This window comes from Lygodium microphyllum, chromosome 20 (genome assembly GCF_053477565.2).
Source record: "Lygodium microphyllum isolate KBCC chromosome 20, Lygodium_microphyllum_v1.1.10, whole genome shotgun sequence".
Lineage (NCBI taxonomy): Eukaryota > Viridiplantae > Streptophyta > Polypodiopsida > Schizaeales > Lygodiaceae > Lygodium > Lygodium microphyllum.
Genome location: NC_141154.1, coordinates 55,446,098 through 55,466,989, shown reverse-complemented (window position 1 = coordinate 55,466,989; position 20,892 = coordinate 55,446,098).

Below are 20,892 nucleotides of genomic sequence, written 5' to 3'. Positions count from 1 at the left end.
TATATAGGTGTAATATTTCCAGGTATGACTTTGGTGGTCCTTTCTTATATGCAAGCTTCTTCCGTGGTTTAATAGTCTTTTTAGGTTTTAATGAAGTAAACCTAGATTGGACTTCAGGCTCCTCCTTGTGGTACGGCTTAGTGGATGAAGCTTGTGTTGGACACGGTTTGTCTATGATCTCAATGCTTGTTGCTGATGACTCCGAGGAGAGTATGATGACACTCATGCTATTGATTTTACTGACCAAAGTACTTGAGACAATGTCACTTACGGTATGCAATACACTTCTTGTGCATAATGGTCTATGTGTTCATTTTACACATAACCTTACAACAATATATGAGGAGGAATGAAAAACTTGCTGGGTTTTAGTGAATGCCCAGCAAGCTATTCAACTGATGATTTATGATTAGTGTTAAGAGAACACTATTGTCAAGCTTAGTGAAGTGCTTGAATGGAACCTGGTTGGAAGTTAGTTTCCCGATGCTTGGTGATGTCCGTTAATCATGCCTAAGAGCTTTAGACTCTGGAATAGGATTTAGAGACTCTACTTCAATGAATAGAATCACTGTTAATGAAGCTCAGAGTGTGAAAATCCCAAAATGCCAAGCTTGGAGCTTGTTGGCTATGGCTGCCCAAAAAAACACAGTTAGGTTTTGGCTTGTAGCAGCCAGCAGAAGAAGAATTTTCCAGAGCCCTCTTAGCTGAGGATAGCCCACTTGGGGGGCTATCAAACCCCTATGATAGTGGCTGAGATTGCGCCGCCTGCTACCCGTGTTTCAGCCCGAGATCTGCGCCTGTCCAGACTGCACCGTTTTTTGAATCTTGACAATGCTGGCCTCACACATGGACAATGTCAGTGTTTGAACTGACAGGGAGCTGCGCCCTGATGTGAAGAAAAGATCTCCAGAAGAAATCTCAGGCTAATATGGCCTCCTTTGTCCTCCTCAAGTCCTCCAATGGAGGTAGGTTGCAGGAAGCTATGGAGGAAAGAAGGATAGAGTGAAGAAAATGACAGCTAATGTGCACTTAGTGATGACTGATGCTGAGGGAAGCTGGGGAGATTAGAGATGGCTCTGATACCATGTTGAGAATCAGAGTTTGTAGCAGTAGAATGTGTGCACAAGAGGGAGAGAAGAGCTCAAAGTACAAGAATGAAATCTTGCTTACTAAGTTGCTTAGAGTACAACTTGGGTACACTCTCTCACAAATGATAGTGACCCATAGGCTGTTTATATAGCCCTTTGCTAGCTAGGGTTAGGGTTTCCCCTGCCCCTAGGGCTATTCACACCCATCTGCCCTTATACTCCCTTGCTTACAGTGGGTTTCTATGCCCATCTTCTAACAATCCTTTGTACGATGGCAAGGAGCTCAAGCATATCCCTTCCCATGTTCCTAGAAACAAGCTAAAACTACACAAGACCCTCAAGTATCTGGCGGGCAAGTTGACTAGCAATCCCACTGCTAATCTCAAGCCCCTCAAAGACCTCTTGAACGTTCCTAAGGGGAGATGGAATAAGGTGCATGGCCTAAACTTAATGTACAATTGGGCCTTAGTTACCAACGAAGGACATGCTAGAGACGAGAGTCTGGGGGATAACGAGCAAACAGGAGAAGCCGATTCTGATGATGAGTACTAGGACTGCTACTCAAGTAGTGAGGAGACCAGGAAGGAGGTAGACATCATAGAATATGACACTGAAGATGAGAGCATAGGCTTCTTTAATGGTAGTCGCATAAAGAAGTACAATCCTCCCACACACCCACTGCATGAGCCGCCTGTGCTAGAAGCCCTTGTCCATGTCCGTGTAGCCACCATCACCGAACTAGAGGATGGGGATGAAGAGGTAGTAGCACCAATATACCTACGCATCACAGCCACCACTTGGCACACGCATGCTTTTGATGTCTTGATTGATGAGGGAGCTAACTTCAATTTCTTGACCTACACTCATTGGACCCTCATTGGTCAGCCAGAGTTATAGCCAACCAACACTAAACTCAGCCCATTCGGGGGCAAGTCATATGCACTTCTAGGGAAGTGCAAGATCGCAGTCTCTATCGAGTCCGAGAGCCTACCAATCATCTTCTATGTATTGCCAAATATGAAGAATGCAGGTTAGGAAACGCTATTAGGACACGCTTTCAAGAAGTAAGCACACTACAACGTGGACTAGGATCTGCAGCGGATTCACCTTTCTATTGGCAACGTTCAAATCGTGATAGCTTCCAACAAGGGTAGCAAGGCTCCACTAAAGCCTGTTATGCCATTGATAGAGCCGCCTAGGACCAAGCCTAAAGAGGGGTCATGAGTTATCACAATCCACTCAGACCACAAAACCACTGCCAACTAAGGCCATTCCCAAGGCCATAGAGCCCACACTTAAAATGGGTGCTAAGGCACCAAAAATGGCCTATGCACAACAAGCAAACACGGCCCCATAGGGCAAACAGCTATCATTCGAAACCTAAACGACTGATCCGATGCTATCGACATAGATGCACAATCAAGCCATGATGGATTCCCAAAGATCTGTTGCAAGCCCAAGGATACTACCAAGGCAACACCTGGATATGGGTGTCCAAGATGAGAGATCCTAGAAGCATAGCCCAACCACGACCATCAACTACTACCCCATCTCCAGGAAGCCCTACTCCTAATAAGGCAAGGAACGCCCAGGGAACCCAAGCTACAAAGCCCACAGAACCCGTGATGGTTGCAGTCAAAAAACCCCAACCAATATATCGATCGAAATAGCAGCTCGATATCTCGGAATCATCTAAGTCGAGAGAACTTGGCATCCCAGTGGGGCTGCGCAAGGGGGAAGCAATGCACTGTCCATGCCACTGGAGCCACCCTCAGTACCTCAAAGCAGCGTTGAACACGTGGATCGGACTACAAAGTTATCCTTAGATCCAGCATTGCCTAGTTCGCCACCCCTCAAACCATTACTGTCTAGCTCAATTCCACCCCAACCACCAACAGGTCTTAGGCCTTTCTACGAGCAACGTTCATTTCTATTGGTTGCCAAGGACCTTGCTGAGAATACGAGAGATGACTTGGTGACTTGCATCAAGCTCCTGGATAACACCTTTACCACATTCTCTAGGAGCTATAAAAGACTTGACCTCATCTTGCTCAATGAACCCCTTGCCTATGAGGTTTGTTCCTTATCTTGCACTTGGGAAGAATACGAGTTTATAATCGTAACATCCCCCAAAGTCTCAAAGGAGTTGATCAATAATGGTGAAATCTCAAAAGAGCACGCATTCATCAGACGATTAATAACATCCTACCCCAAGCCCCAAAGGCCTGCATCAACCATTGAGATTGAGGAACTTACTTGCCTCGCTGACTCTAACTCATTTCTACAAAAATGGGGTAGCCTATGTCTTCAATGGGAGAAGCGGGGTTGCCAAATAATGACTAATTCTGATCAGCGACACGCCATCAAGACAATTGAGTATGACCCGACTTACGTAGCACCAACGTCATTTACGGTCTTGGCCACCACTCGCTCCAAACACTTAGGCAACCAAGTCTTGGCCCATACATACATTGATTGTATCCTTATGGAAGAAGAGCTACATGTGGCTAGCCGCATCAACTCGAGTGACTTTCTAACCAATGTCTTGACTTACATTACCCAAGTATGCATTAGGCCTCGTAATCTCGATCGTCATGCCCAATTGGAGTACAACCCTGATTTCTATAATTAGCTGATGCCCAAGTAAATAGCACCCTACGGTGCTCAAATATCTTGCCTCTCCCACATCCAATCCTCAGAGGATTCTTGTCATTTCCAAGGGGGGAGGGGGTAAACATGAAGAAAGGTGACATCAAGGAAATGTGTCATAAGATCTTGGAAATGAATAGAACTGCTCAAGGGAAAATATATTATCACTGCATAAAGCATGTTCTTCTTGCCATAAAAGCATGATCAATTCCTTTTTATTTTCCAGCAAGAAAATGTCTTAGGAATACTAATGGTGAACCACGATATATGACATGAACCTAAAATGGCAGGGCAAGATAAAGGCAGTAAGCTTTCGTTCACAGAGGAAGAGCAAGCTAAGTATGGCTTGACAGTAGAAATGAGGGGCTATAGCCAGTTCACATTCAAGCATGTCGTGAACCTAGAGGACATCATCATGGAAAAGCCACCCATAAAATGACTCGTGGACCAGTGCAGCCTGTAGAAGTACGTAGAAAAGGTTGGACAAGCGGTCAACTACGAAAAATGCGTAGAGTTTTTGAGGAGCTTCAATGCCAAAAGGAACTATGGCATGGTGACAATTAGGAAAGAGAAAGAAGCTCACCAAGTAGAGGTGGAATTGAGCCCTGAGGTGGTGGAGAAGGCCCTAGGCTTAACTAGCAGGATTGAGCGATGCCCAAAAAGGGACGTGTACAGCATGCTAGGGATGAACAAGGCTATCGTACGCATAGTGGATGGGGTAAGTTTAGTGGATATTCCAAATCTTGAGATCAAGCTGCAAGCAAAGATGGTCCATGCTCTCTTCTCCAGTAAAAGGTACAATGCCCTTATGAATAGAATCGGGTTACCATTGTTGGAGAGCATCGCAGTAGGATCCCGAGACGAAATAAACTGGAATGCCTTCGTGCACAAAACTATTGAAAGCTCAACGAAAGCTTTGACCACTATTAGAATGGTAGCAGGAGGAGAATCCTTGACATCCACAACAAGATCAGTTCGAAAGAAGTCCTCCTCCAAAGCATCCACCATCAAGTTCGGTGGGATCCTAACGGCCATCATCCAAGAGACCTTGAAGGACACAGAGGAAGGTGGAGAGGGAGTAAGGGAAACCCCTGACCAACTGCCTCACCATGAACAAGTGCAGTTAGCGAAAGGACTATAAGTGATGAGGAAGAGCAGGAGACGCAGTCCGGCCAAGGAGAGCCGAAGGCATAGAATAAGGGAACCCCATCAAAGTTGAAGAAGGAGACAAAAGAAACGATGACAAGGGAGGAATGGGCCGAGTTGAGGAAGGCCCAAAAAGAGTCCAAGAGGGCCGAAGATGAGAGAAAGAGAAGAACCGAGAGAGAAGTAGAAGACCTAAAAAGAAAGAAAGATGAAGACATGGCAAAGGCCATGCACAGGTCTATAGAGGAGGCATGTGGTTCCAAAGGAATGGCCACCTTGAGCCCACGGCACGAAGACAAACCAAGCGATAGCGCTAAAGTAGCCCCATTCGTCACAGGAAAGGGCAAGGCCCTGTTGCACCCCCTCCCTTCAACTCTCACGCCTCAAACTGCCACCACCACGTCCACCACATAGGAGCCCATGTCTACTATGGACACCACTTAGCTCATGTCCATGATGCAGTTCCTGGTCACAAAATTACGAGAGGTGGCGCTAGGGACAGGAGCCAAAAGGTTTTCTGTGGGGCAGATGCCGAGTCCAAGTAGGACTCAAAGTGACAAAAGCTGGAAGCGTCCACCACAGCACTGCCAACAATGCCCTCCGCCCTAGACTATGATGCCTATGTGGCTAAACTCCTAGCCCAACTAGAGAGGGCCAAGGAAGAGATGCTGTTGTGAAGCTGGAGGCTGAAAGAGAGGTTGCGGCAGCCCTACGACTAGAGATGACGCAACAAGCCTCTGAGCATCAGAAAGAAATTTGGAGCTTGAAATAGAAACTCGATGCCCAAGAAAAGAAGGCTCAAGAAAATGAAGATCGCCTAAGGCAAAGATTAGAGGATGAAGCCCAAGACTTGGTGGCAGAGCATTGGGGCCACAAGTGGCTCATCCAGCAATATGCTATGCTCTAGCAGTGAATGGCACGGGTGGAAGCTATGCATGCAGAACTACAAGGAAGCCTGCAAGAAGGAGATTAGGCACCAAAATAACAACGCCAAGAATAGGAGGATGCCCTGGTATTCCAGTTGTGGACGACAAGGGAAGAGTAATGAAGGCTGGAGAGAGAAATAGAAGCCATGCAAAAAATGAGGAACAAGGCCATCAACAAAGACATAGGAAGCCTATAAGAAGACCTGAAGAATGCTCGAGAGCAGTTAGAGGCACTAATGGCCATGGCCATGACCGAAAGGAAGCTGCACCGGGCAGAGCTTGAAAGTTGTGCACAAACTACCGAAGATCTATCAGAACGGATCGCAGAAGCTTACCAATAGTACTCTATTGGCTGAGCAAGGTAGGAGGATGGCCGAGGAGCAACTGAACTGCCGGGATAAGGAGAAGACCTAGATGATGGAAATCTGGAGCGAGCAGCAACGGGTGGTAATGATGCTATCTCAGGAGATGGAGAGGGGTAAGAAAAACATGGAAGAAAAGGCACTGTAGTGGGAGGAATGCAACCTTGAAAGAGTGTGGGGATTGTCAGAGTGCATGGTAGTATTAGAATGTGAGAGGGTGCTCGCAGAGTCCATAGCTGAGGTCGTTGAAGCGTACTCCAACACACAGAGGCAATCCTTTTTGAGCACTGTGCTTTGTGTCACACAAGTTGAAGGCGAGGACTCGATGGAGAGAATGAGGAGGAAGCTGGAATTGACAACTAAAGCTTTAAGATATGACTTGCAAAAGTGCACACTTTCAACCAACACTGGCATAACCAAGAAGTAGCAGCGTAGTTACTTGCGACAAGCCGGCCTCTCCACCGATGAGCTCAGGGAACTTGGATTCGAGGAACAAAAGCAGCCCCACCCACCCCCAATCCAAATCCCTATGGAACGACACCGAGAAAGGGCTGACTCGAGCAAGCATTCAAAGAAGAATCACAAATCTGGGAGGCCAGTCCACCCTTACCTAATCTACCCCTAGAAGAGCTGGAGGGTACCCAGGTTTTCGAGCTCATTATTGCTGCAAGAAAAAGAAGACAGGAACTTGTGGAGCAAGCCTAGCAGAGGGTGCAGGCACCGCCATAACAACTTCCTGATGAGCCCATGCCGCCATATGAGGATCACTACCCCATTAATTGGCCGTAGGAGCTGACTATCTGGCAACAATAAGAGCTCCAATCCCGACCTTTTGAGTTCTCCTTCCTCTTTCCATGGGCCTTAAACCAAGTCTTACCCCTAGAAGTAGTGGAATGAATCATTCATTTGGGAAATACCCTAGCACCCCAATGGGTCGAGGAGTGAAGCATCATCATCACACCCAATGGAGGCAGGAGGCCACAGACTATTGGCAGGAGAAATTCTATCAGGTTTCCAAAACCGTCCAAGGCTAGAGGTGCAGCCTAAGTGGTGGAGGAGGATTTGGGACACCAATTTTGATGCATGGATGGCTTTCTGTGGCACGCTACAGGAAGAACGAAATGATCCTGCCTACATGCCCTACCCTCGCAAACACGGAGTAGATTACGATAGGGGGTGCATGGTAGGTATGACTTTTCGAAGATCTACAATGTCAATGCAGCAACTCTCACGGAATGCATGACCTTTGGAGTAGGGGACTTGCACCCTTCTATGAACCGCTTCCTCGAGGATTTCTCTTCCTTCCCATACCCAACATTCACAACCACTTGTAAATCATTAGGTTTCTGCTTAAACAAAAGCCAGTAGTTGAGGAAGCCCACCTCCCCCCACTCCTTTTTGACATTAACCTAGGAATAGATAGTTGTGCTATGGCTAGGCTCATGATGAGGGCAACCCTGCTTCCCTCGTTTTGCATGAGGATCCTTTTTTGTCAACCAGGCCTCTCAATACAAGGGCTAACGTTAAGGAATACCTACAGAGCTACGCCTTCTTGACTAAATCCCTAAGGCCATCTTGGGACTCGTACGAGTAAGATCAGGGTACAATATGAGAACACTCCTATGGCCAAAAAAAAAAAAAGAAAGCCGCCGCATGCTGCACATTTACCACAATTACTGTACCTGGGGGTCCTCAAGTTAGGCGCGTCCGATGGCCCTGTTCCTAACTCCCTAGCCTCATTTTGATCCCCCACTTCCAACTTAGGACACATCAAGGGCAGGACACACCCAAGGAGGTAACACTCGCCTATGGTTAGACCTATCACCCTGAGCTCCATCCCACTAGCACGCACCCACATGTAATGCACATTTTTTTTCTTTCCAGGTGCAATTGAAGGCCCCACTACCAACTTCAGAGACCCCATCATCCATGCAATGCCCTCCCCATCCTATGCCATGTGCCATCAGATAAAGCACAACCAACCAAGGGGCGAATGCAACAGCCACCATTAGAAAGTGAATGAAGAAGCTCATTTGGAACAGCGCAAGTTAACTCAACCATGGAGAGTTAAATGACAGATCCATCTAACACCATTTTGAATTTCAAAGATGGACCCACCCCCCAACATCCCTCCAACACCAAGGATCATACCCAATGCCAAGGCCTCTCAATTCCATAAATCCCTCCAATACCAGGGATCATATCCAACTCCAAGGTCTCTCAATTCCAAAAATCCCTCCAATACCAAGGCCCATGCCTAGCCCAAGGGCCTTTCAGTTTCATAAATCCCTCTAACAGGTCCAGAAATCCCTCCAACATACCCCCACCATTGCATCTCCGCAATCTCAAGAAACCCCTATCATCCTAGCACCACCGTCCCCCTCACCACTAGCAAGTGCCATGGGACTGGCACTCGTCTAGGAGGGGGGTAATGTTAACCCTAAGACGAACAAGGTGGAAAATTAGGAAAATTTAAAGTAGAAGATAAGGCCAAGGCAAAAGTGAAACGGGAGACGAAGGCACACTAGGAGAAATATGGAAACACAAAAAGTCCAGAAAAGTCCTGAATCAAGGAGAAAGGTGCATAAGAAAAAAGCGCAAGTCAATGCTTTTGTAAAAGAACGCAAGGCACACCACGACTTATTTTAAGAAGTGTTGGGCTCTCACCCGTGCAAATTGTAAAGGTAGATGGATGGTAGGAAGGAAGCTAGGAAGATAGGAGGACAATGGAAAAAATGGCCTAGGCTATGGCTGGCCATGTAAAAAGAGGGATGACCGCCCAAATGGGATTTAGGGCTTTGTATATAAAGTTCATAAGATGAATGAGAGCTCATTTTTGTGTGTGTCCAAAAGCAGCTCTTCTTCTTCTTGCTTGTGCTTGAGAGAGGGAGTGTGAGAGTGTAAGGAAGTGTGTGTATGAGGGTGAGGGACCGTCGTGGAGAAGCTCTCCATCTTCTTCTCTTCTCTTCTCTTCTCTTCTCTTGCTCATGAAAATGGAGCTTGGAGCATGGAGCTTGCTTGAAACTTACACTTGGATCATGGAGCCACTAGAGTGCTTAGTAGAGGAGGCAACTCGATCGGGCATGGAGGTAAGCTCACTACACTCGGAGATAGATAGCGCGTCGGCTATGTGAGAGGTAGCCATTAGTGCTCGGCTTGGAATGCTTGAAACAATAAGTAGTCAGTGGGTCTTGGAGGTTGATCACCTCTACATTTGGCATATGCCAAAGTATTAGTGTTCAACGCATTCAAAGTCTTCCTCATCCATATCCACGCCATCCTCTTCTTCTTCTTTCACAGTATCAAGGTCAATACATGTATCTAGCTCATCCAATTCATACGTTGTAGACTCCCTTCACTTAAAAAGCTTGATCTATTTACCAGCTATAGGAATGCGAAATGTTTTCCATCCAATTTAGCAAGTGAATAGGTAGCCTTGTCAAATATTTGCCTTACCACATATGGACCAAACTAGTGCTTAGATATTTTTTGACAAGCACTATGCTGAATTTCCAAGCTGTTGTCATAAATCACCACTCAAACACCTTCCTATATGGCTCTTAGTTGAAGTCTATATCTCTTATCAAACCATTTTTTATTCTAAAGCATGGCTTCCTTTATCTACTTCACTATTGTCATAATGTCTTATGGCCTTCTTTCCAACTGCCTTATGCATAAAACTAACAACTCCTCTCTATTCAACCCCTCTTTCTAAGGTATCACCCTCCATGTAATAACCATCTCTTCTATTGGCATGATGGGCTTCTAACCATACATCAATTCAGTCAGCATATATCCCATGATAGCAATATGAGTTGTTCTATTAGCCCACAAAGCATATGGAAGCAATTGTGGCTACTCTTTCATCTTCCCTCCACATGACTTGGCCAAGGCCTTAATGATAGGTGGATATCCATCTTCACTTTTGCCATTTCCTTTCAGATTATAGGTTGAAGTAAAAGCCACCTTTATCCCCAAGTGAGATAAAAACTCTCAAGCTTCATTTGCATTGAACTCACCTTGATCTTCTCTAATTTTGCCAATACATCCATACCGATAGAAAATCTCTTCCGAGAGAAATGTACACACAGCATGAGTAGTCTTTGTCCCTAAGTTCTTTCTCTTCTACTTAATTCATCAAGTCTTCATGCGCAAGCACGAGGTACCACATCTGCCATAAACCAATAAGCATAGTAACCAAATCCCCTACCCATTTAAAATGAAGAGACAATGGATAAGTTGGTTGCAACCCATCCCGACGTCTCATTGACAAATATAACTGGCAAGTAGCATAAGATTCCACAAAATGAGCAATGTCTACATACATCCCCTGCTATCAATATCTTTCTTTAATTTTCTCAAAGATGCTCCGTCCACCTCTATGACTAGCCCATAAGCTTTTATTGAACTCCCGAATAACCTGTACTTGTGTGGCTCAATCTCCAAGAACTCATAGTGGAGTTCCTCTCTTCTTCTTAGCATACTTTCGCAAATATCCATCCTTCAAGAAGAAATCGTATGCTTTCTCTTGGTCCTCTTAAACTTCTCTCTTGACCATTATTCCCTCTTAGAAAGAGTGCTGAGATATTAGCCTATTCTCAGCCATTCACCTTCATATTTATCTTCTAGAAACACCTCCATAGTTGAAACATAACACTTATGATGTTTCCTTCCCTGATATACCTACTTTTCAATGGCTAAGAACTCATTCTTTACTGTTGAATTCCTTGCAACATCAACATTCCTAGATAGCATACCTACTGTACTTGGTAAATTTATTACTTTTTGAGCATTTATTGATAGCCGTACTAATATTTAAGACACTTGTATTTGCATATACAATAGCTATACAGTCAGATCCTACTATAATTTCATCATTTTCAACAAGAAACTTATCCTCTTTATCCTCATCCATCATGCCATCTTTGTCTTCATAGCATGCTTGTGATAACATATTAGCCATTAGGTTGTTCCTCCTTGCAATATGATGTAAATCAAGATTGAATAACTTAATATAAGCTATCCAATGCAACATGGCAATGTTGGGAGTAGCATAACTAGTTATCATATCCAATAGCAGTAGACAATCTATCTCCACCACTACATGAGCACCCATAAAATACTCTCCATCACATTTAAGAGCTGTGACCACTCCCCAAAGCTCCCTCTTTCCTTGTGGATACATATGTTGCCTCTCGTTCAGCACCTTTGATCCAAATCTAATAGCGTATCTATTCTCTTCAACATCATCCTATCCCACTACCCATCCAATATCAATAGGGCTCCTATTGACAATGAGGATGATAGCCCTTCCATTTGAATAATTCGCCTTCTTCAATGTTGGTGTAGAACTCAACAACTTCTTTAGCTTTCCAATAGCCTTTGTATGCCACCTTCCCCAATGAAACTTTTGCCCCTTCCTTAATAATTGTTAAAGGCTTTCATCCGTATGTGTGAAATGAGGGATCCATATCAAATAGAATACGCATGCACCTAAAAAACTCCTCTCACAATCAGTTATATGGCTAGCAACAAACATCTTGCAACCCCTATCATCCAATTCCTCATTCTACTCCTACACTTGACAGCCCTTAATAGGGACATCATCAAGAAAGGGCATTGTGAGCTATGGGATATATCCTCTCAAGACCTTATGCATCGCATTCATCATGTGGGAAATTGAGTTAGTCACCTTCTATGGAAGGGTACATATGCACACCAAGGCAAGTGGCGTTTTCATAGTAGTGATATCTTAGCTATCTAGTGAAAGGTGAAATTGATCATAGCTAGAGTATAAACCCCCATAGAATAAATAGCCATGCTAGCAAAGGCTTTTGTAAACTCCTCTACAAAAGACCCTATACCTATATTCCTTATCATGACCTTGTTGTGACTGGCTACATATATTGTTTAAACTGCAATGCTCCATTCTTCTTTGGGATTGTAAACTAGCTCTTAGAGTATGGAGTTGAAGATGACTCCAAAATGTTAATCTTTATTTTCTCATTTAAGAGCTCCATCAGCCTAGGCAAGTATGCGCAAGGCACAAGGAAATATCATTTAAAAAAAAGGGCTCCCAAATTTACATGGCATGCAATTGTAGTTTTCAAGCAGTAAACAACACTCCAGGGTGGGAGGAGAGGAGAAGAAGTGATCTAAGAGCATTCTAATTAGGTGCCTTGGGGTGTTACCCCCCTTTTGGAGAGCCAATGGAACCATTAGATTTGCCATCTGAGTAGCAAAGAAAAAGCTAGTATTTAGTGTACATTTTTTGTGTAACATGGAGCTCCAAGAGATCTAATGCTTGGAGATTGCTTCAGAGTAGTAGTAGACATTTTCTAGATAATCCAAGAACCATTTGTCTTGGAGTTTAGCCATCAAACAATTAGCTTATGACTATTGTAATAATCAAGAATACACAAGGTTGAAGTGTATTTGGAGTTCCATACAAGGATTTTGTTTACCTTCTCAATTTCTATCAATACATAGTGCTTCGAATAATTGAGCTTTGTCTTTATATTGTGTAAAGGCTTTGATAGACTTGGCAAAAGATTTTATGATTGATTCATGATGTATTGACATGTCTTGAAGAGAACTTGATTTACAGCATTCTTGGGATTCATTTGAATCTCCTACCTATTTTTTTATTCTATTCTATCTCCTATTCTCTACTTCCTTCTCTCTCTGATCCCCAGTGGATATGACCTTTCGATTAAAACCCCTTTGACATTGGTGAACCCGACGTGAAAGGTCATTGACAGGAACGACAAGATGGAAGAACCTTCAAGCACAATTTCTAATGATGTTTTGTAGTAGTTAGTGCTGAATATGAACATGCTTATATAGGCACAACAACAACAATAGGTGATGCAGGCTTCTATGCAAATAGAAGCTGGTTGCGATGAATGCTCTACACGCAATAGAGCATGAGATGAAGTTGTTTAATGGCAGGATCATATCTGCATATTTACATACCTATGCTCAAAAGATATAGTTCTTTGGGGTAGCTCAACTTGCATGGAGCCAATATTTTATATGGGTCACTGTACATGAATTGAAAGCCTGAGTTACTAAATTGTACACATAGGATGTTGACTGGGTAGCTTTCAAGAAGACACTCTCATAAGAATTTTTCATTGAAGACACCAATTTGATTACCCGCAAGACTTTCTAGGAGTGGGTTCTAAAACCCAATAAGGGTCCTTTGGCCGTAGAGTTATTAAGAGAATTTGAAAGTCGATTTGAGCAATTAAATCTTGTAGAATAGCATGATCTTGCAAGTCAAAAGATTGAATTGTTTCTACAAGCGGTAGATCATGAGCTTCAAGAGTAGCTTGATGATTTGTTAAAGGATCAAAATATAGAGATAAGGCTTAAAACACAGTGGAGGAATGTTAAGGATGTTGTTACTTCACTAGTGAAAAAGCATAGAAGAAGAGAAAGACTGCATGTATCTAGCTTGTCAATGTTACGAGCAAAACAGTTGATGTATCCAATAAACCACCAGCTTATGTGGCTAACCCTATTGTTGCACCTACTATTCCCATTGTTAGGGAAGATGTATTAGACGAATTGGTTTAAGACATGTGGGATCTTCAATTGAAGGTCACAAAATTGAATGAGAAAGAACAAGAGGAAATGAGACGGGCAACAACCTCTAAACCAAGGAAAAGATGTATGTGGTGTGATGAGGGTGTGATAGTTTGTAGCATGAAAGAAATGATTGTGTTGCTTATCAGGAGGCCATAGCACGATAGCTCATCTTTTAGAAAGATGGCAATATCCATGCACAAGAAATGAGATTGCCTTTGCTTTGAATTTTGGAAAGGGAGATCTGCAAAAGTTGTTGAAAGACTTGGTTGTTCGAAATGCTTATGTGGTTGCACATGCTGCTACTTTGGTCTATAGTTGGATAGAATGCTTGGCCAAGTGATGGTTGGTTCGAATGCTACAATTTGGATACATGCTTTTTCATGCATCTGAAAAGAGGAAAGCTATTGATAGTGAAAGGTCTCATGCATGGCAAAATATTCATGATATAACTGGCTGGGAATCACTGGAAGATTCATATTCAATGTATACATATTTAGCAAAAGAGCAAAATACGGATGTGCTTGTGGAAGAGAAATAGAAGAGAGATGAAGATAATGTAGGGACATCTAAGAGAGTGACAAGAAGAAGTGTGGATCAGCCTAAAGCTACAAATTAGCCACCTCATGAGCATGTTATAGAAGAGGTTGGACAGGAGCATAAACATGATAGCAAACAAGAGGGCAAAAAGAAGAGCAAGCAGCAAGGATATTTGAGACAGCCAGATCTCAAGAAGGTTCTTGAAGAATGGATTTTAAATAGCCGGATAGAATTCACCTTGGGAGAGGTGAATTTCACGGTGAAATCATTGACATAATTAAGAGGAAGTGTTAATTTATTGGAGATACCACTAGTGCATTGTTAAATGGTTTGTAGGGCATTCGAGTTGAATATGAGCATGATGTAAGTGTTGGTTTATCAATGGAGGATGCTGCTAATCATTGGGCAACATGTGGAAAAGAGAAGAAAGTCACTAAAAATGCATTGTCTTGTAGCAATATGCATGGTGGAGTAAGGCAGATGCAATAATATGGGGAAGAGACTCCATGACTTATTATTTGAGTCATTACATAAGAAATCATTGGGCAAGGGCTACCAAAACAATAGTGAGAATAGGGAAGCGTGAAACTCCTTGTGTTGCTTTGTTTGACCACAAGTTTGAGATTAATGTCATTTAACGTGGATTATATGAGAATGGTGCATGGCCTGTGGACACTAATCATGGTTGGCATATAAGGGCTACAAATAATTATTTGAGAGAGCTCATTCTGCATGTCCTAATGTAAAAGTAATGATTGGTGATGTATAAGAAGAGCATCACTTCTTTGTGCAAGATAGTTCCTAATATGCAATGATTTTGGGATAGCTCTATATTACATGAGTGCATATGGAAACAAAGGTGCTTGATGATGGTTCTACTTATGTAAGAGTTAGAAGCAAGGATGGGAGGAAAGCAGTCCAATTTCTTATTGTTTGTGTTAATCATCCTAGGAATAGGAATATGCTTCAAGAGTCTCCTTTGGGTCCGAATGCAAGGGAGTTCAAAGAACCGAATTTTCATTGAGCACTGCTATAATATGGGGCTACAGTAGTGTTGTTCAGAGTTTGCACTCACCTCCTAATGGAATGAAGTATGTATTTACTACTATTGGTTATTCTCAGTTTATAGCAAATAGTTCATGTTGGTTTAAGCTTATGGAAGCTATGTGCAAGGCTCAACACATATCTATGAGACAGGTTGCTAAGGAACTGAGAACATTAGGATTGTTAGCTAAAAATGAAATCATTTCATGCATCTTTATGGGTTGAATATTACTAACACTATGGCTAAAATTCCAGCAACCATACATGCAAAATATAAGGCTAAAAATAGAGTGTTATCAATACGTTCTTTGGACATGTATAATGTATAGCATTGTTTGCTCAGCAAGAAGGATTACAATGGGCCGAAGCAGTTGTGGGATATGTACTCTCCAAAGGGTGCAACAAACTTAGTGGCATGCATGACAAATGCTATGAATAGGATACTCAAGGATTTTATACCATAGGTTGACGATGCCCTTCTTAGGTAATGCTCTGATCAAAGGGTGTGTAATGGATGAAAAGAGTGAAGAGATGGATGCTCATGGGTGCAGACAATTTGTTACAGACCATATTGTTGATTATGAACAAAATTTAACACGTCTAGAAGATAGAATTATGACCAAATAGAATTATGGGGAATTGTGATAGCCCCCCCTAAATATGATAAGGAGTATTTTATGGGTGCTCGTGTAGTCATTGAGACTAATTGCTTGCCAGTATTGGGTATGATTACTAGTTGTGCTACCTTGAACATTGCTATGCTCTAGTCGATTGGATACATCAAATCTTTGAACCCTAAATTTCAACATATTGCAGGAAGAAATAACCCAGTGGGTGGCAGACATGTTATCTCAAGCATGCTATGAGAACGAAGATGGGATGATGGATGAGGAGGAAAAATATGACTTTCTTGCTGCTAAAAATGATGTTCTGATTGGTGAAACTGAATTGTCAGCCATTGTAATTGTATGTACAACTTTCAACATGAATGCAAGGACAACATTAAATGCAATAAATACAACAACTGGTTTGTCAAGTACAAGTGCTATAAGAGTGATTTCAGCAATGCAAGGAGTTGCTACAATACTAACAAAAGCTTGGACAACAAAGAGAAAACACTTTAGATGCTATGTATATTGTGTATAAGTTTTTTTGGAAGAAAAATATACAGGAGGGTGGCTAAGAATTGGTCAATACCTCAGCTCATTAATAAAGAGACAAGAGTGGTCGGATGAGAAGTTTAAGAAGATCAAGAGAAAAGCCTATGGGTTTTTCTTAAAAGATGGTTACTTGTGGAAACATGCTAAGAAGAAAAAGGGTATGCTATCACGAGTTTTGGGTGACAAAGCTTCGCAAGTAAATGTTATACAGGAGTTTCATGAAGCTTATGGGTTGGCAATATAAGTGTTTGGGGTACTTTTGTAAAGATCAAAGAAAGATATTGGTGGCAGGGCATGTATAAGGATGTTGCCCACTTTGTGGAAACATGTACAACATGTCAAATGTATTCATTTGTGAGACATCAAGATGGATTATAGCCCACATATCCCTTGTCTCTTCATTTTAAGTGGCCGGTGGATTTAGTCATGATGCCTATGGGTCTTTGGCAAATGAGGTATCTTGTACATGCCCGTGAAGACTTTACTAATCAAGTGGAAGGGAGAACTCTACATACCAAGACAACAAATGCAGTGTGTACTTTTCTCTTAGAAGATATATTTTATCAGCATGGCTATGTGGGAAAAATTACAATAGATAGGGGTGAACTAGATGAGGATGAAGCCCATGATTTCTTTGCATGGTTGGGGATAGCTTCCTTGAACTTCAACTTAGAACCCTGAAGAAAATGGCAACAGTGAAAGAGGTCACTTGCCTATTGCGAATGCATTGGCAAAAGCATGTGGAGAGAAGGTAAAAGAGTGGCCACAATTGCTCCCTTATGCTTTGTGGGCTAACAGAACGACTCATAGTGCTATTACTGGATATATGGCTATTGAATTGATGTATGTTCAAAAACCTATCATGCTAATAGAAGAGATGAAAGTCTCATGGAGTGTGCTACCTTGGGAAGAGGAGCTAAATCGAGAGGAGTTATTGACCTTACGTATTGGACAGTTGGAAAGGAAGTCAGAAGACATGGAGATAGCAGTTGCAAAGTTAAGGGCAACAAGGATACAAAACAAGAAACGGTTTGACAAAAGACATAGATTGAGGCCAAGAATCATACAAGATAGGGATTGGGTATTGGTTTATGATAACAATCTTGAAAACTATCAAAGTGCCATGCGTAAAGTCTTTATAGAAACAATGGTTCATGCCCTATGTGGCAAGACTGTGTTTGATAATGCTACTTATGCATTAAATGAGCTAGATGGGATAGCCATAAGAATTTTGGTAGCAAGGAAAAGAATCAAATTAGTCATTAAGAGGCAGAAATCTACTATCTATGAGGTTGCCAAAACTAGATGAAAATAGTGGCCATGATACAAGGGCTAGCCAGGAAGATATGGAAGATGAAGAAGCAAAGGATATGGTTGTAGAGGATGAGGAGGACTTTGAATTTGGTGACAACTAGGATTTTGGCACATACCGGAGGATGTGCACGTTCAAAGGGGATGGATGTTGTGTTGCTATGCAAACACAGTGTAAAAAACCTTGGAGTATATTATTATTTGACTTTCTTATTAATCTAGAGACTCAATGTTATATTAGTCATCAGTGTTAGTGTCCATAGTATGAATGGTTAAAAAATACATGATTTTGGATAATTTTAACTTGTCTTTGATATTTTAGCCATTACTTCTTGTAAATATCCTCAAAAGGTGTGGTAAACTTCTAGAATAGGGTGACATGCATGAAGCAAGTGGCTTTTTAGCTAGTTTTGGAAAATCTCATAAAAAAGAAAGGGCTCCCAAATTTGCGGGGCATTCAATTGCAATTTTCAAGCAGCAAACAACACTCCAGACGGAAGAAGAGGAGAAGGAGAAATCTAGGACCATTTTGACTAGGTGTCATGGAGTTTTACCTCCCTTTCGAAGCCAACGGAACCATCAGATTTGTCTAGGACCATTTTGACTAGGTGTCATGGAGTTTTACCTCCCTTTCGAAGCCAATGGAACCATCAGATTTGTCGTTTGAGTAGCAGAGAAGAAGCTAGTATTTAGTACACTTTTTTGGTGTAACAGGGAGCTCCAAGAGATCTAATGCTTGGAGATTGCTTCAGAGTAGTAGTAGACATTGTCTAGATAATCCAAGAGCCATTTGTCTTGGAGTTTAGCCATTAAACAATTAGCTTATGACTACTGTAATAATCAAGAATACACAGGGCTAAAGTGTATTTGGAGTTCCATACAAGGATTTTGTTTACCTTCTCGGGTTCTATCAATATATAGTGCTTTGAATCATTGAGCTTTGTCTTTATATTTTGTAAAGGCTTTGATAGACTTAGTACAAGATTTTATGATTGATGATGTATCGGTATGTCTTGAAGAGAACTTGATTTGTAACAATCTTGGGATTCATTTGAATCTCCCGCCTATTCTTTTTTTTTCTCTTCTATCTCCTGTTCTCTACTTCCTTCTCCCTCTGATCCCTAGTGGATACAACCTTTCGACTAAAATCCCTCTGATAATGGACCTGTCATTTTTGTCAATCATCTTATACTTTACATTCATATTTAGAAAATTCACTTATAATACCAAACATCTTCAAAATACATACATGAATGGCATGCTTTTTAGCCATGTTTTCAACATTAATTTCAACCAATGTATCAGTAAAATTCAACCTTGTAAATAACCCCAAAATATATGCAACCAAAATACATATTTGTTCAACTATTTTTCAACTTGATGTGCATAACCCTTTTTAGCCTACACATGGCTGTAATAGTTTTGAATCTACATTCATTGCTTGTTATCCATTCTTGAGAACCAACCACAAAGACAGTTTTCCCTTTTCTTGGAGGCAAAAACATCTTCTAAGTAGCATTGCCATAGTCTCCATTTATAATAGTGCTATCTAAAAACCCTTGAATTCTCTAGCATTCGGAACTGAATAAGCTCTAAGCATATCAGAATTATGGGGATGATTGGTACATATAGTTAAAAATTAAAGTGGCCTTTTGCCATCTTACTTCACACACAAGCATAAGAAGAACCATCATCTATCACCTTAGTTTCCATCCTTGATTCCACAATGTACAACTGCCCCAAGATAACTGGATAACTATATGAATCTTGCATGAAGAAGTGATATTCATCTCAGATATCTCCAACAGTCACTGGAACACTAGGCATGCACAATAGAGCTCCCCTGATGAGTTGTTTGCAACCCGCATATGCTAGCTAGGATCTATATCCACTATCCATCCACCATTCTCATATATACTATGTGCCATTACATTAATTTCAGACCCATGGTCCAAGAGAGCAATGCATGGCATCTCTCGCTCATCTACCTTCACAACAATTTCAGTTGTAGCTCTTGCCCAGAGTGCATACAAAAGTAATGGCTATTAGGAATAAAGTGAGCATCCTCTTCCTCATGAACCTACTGCTACACAACTCCCTTATGTATAGTATTGTCCACCATAACACTTTCAGCCCCATAACATCATTTTTTCCACCTTTATATAGCCCATTTTCAACATCCACCTGTTTAATGATAGTAATAGAATCATCGATAGATTCCAACTGAATATTGTGTGAACCCATGTCTTCTTCAACCTGCAATAGTGCTTGAGTAGCTTCTCCTACAAATTGCCTTTTTCTCTTAATTATATCTATTATCTCATCATGGAACTAACACATAGCAATGCCAAGAACCTCACCAAGCATAAATTCAACCCTACTTCCAAGAATGTGTTCCTCAAGCACTTTGTTTATGTCGGTTGCTATCTATATATCAAACTCTACAACTTGTAACCAAACTGCCTACCTCGTTTTTTTCCCTCTTGCTTTTTTTCATGTGAGACATCTTCCATTACATGTTTTAGAGTAGCTTTCTCAACAACCTTATGTTGCTCCATCTTGCTTTATATCGTGCACTTTGAAAAACCTATAGAGGAAGGACTTGTACCCTCATCCCTCTTATCTTTTTCTCAACAATCGCATCCATTTTATGCACCTTAGCCAAATATGTATAGGTAGTAAATGAATTTGTAGGAGCATTCCATCTAGTTTTATCTGGTATATCTTGACTAGCACCTATCAATTTAGCCCTATATGTCTTCCCCTTCTTTGCATAAGCCAAAGCACATGACCATACTATACATTTTGCATCAACTTTACATGCATGCAAAGAACAATGTGATTTCTCGAGTTCTAATCCATTTGTGGCAATATGTACTATTGCAAATGCATTTCTTGTTGTTAATTCTTCCAACCGCTTATGTGTACCTCTTTGCCAAAGTTTGGCTAAAGAGGTAACCTTGTTTCGGTTGCATCCAAAATACCAAGTTCATTCCTTCTACATCATGATAAGCCATACACTTATGCTTTTCACGTTGCAAGCTATCACACCATATACATCGTCTCTTAAACCCTT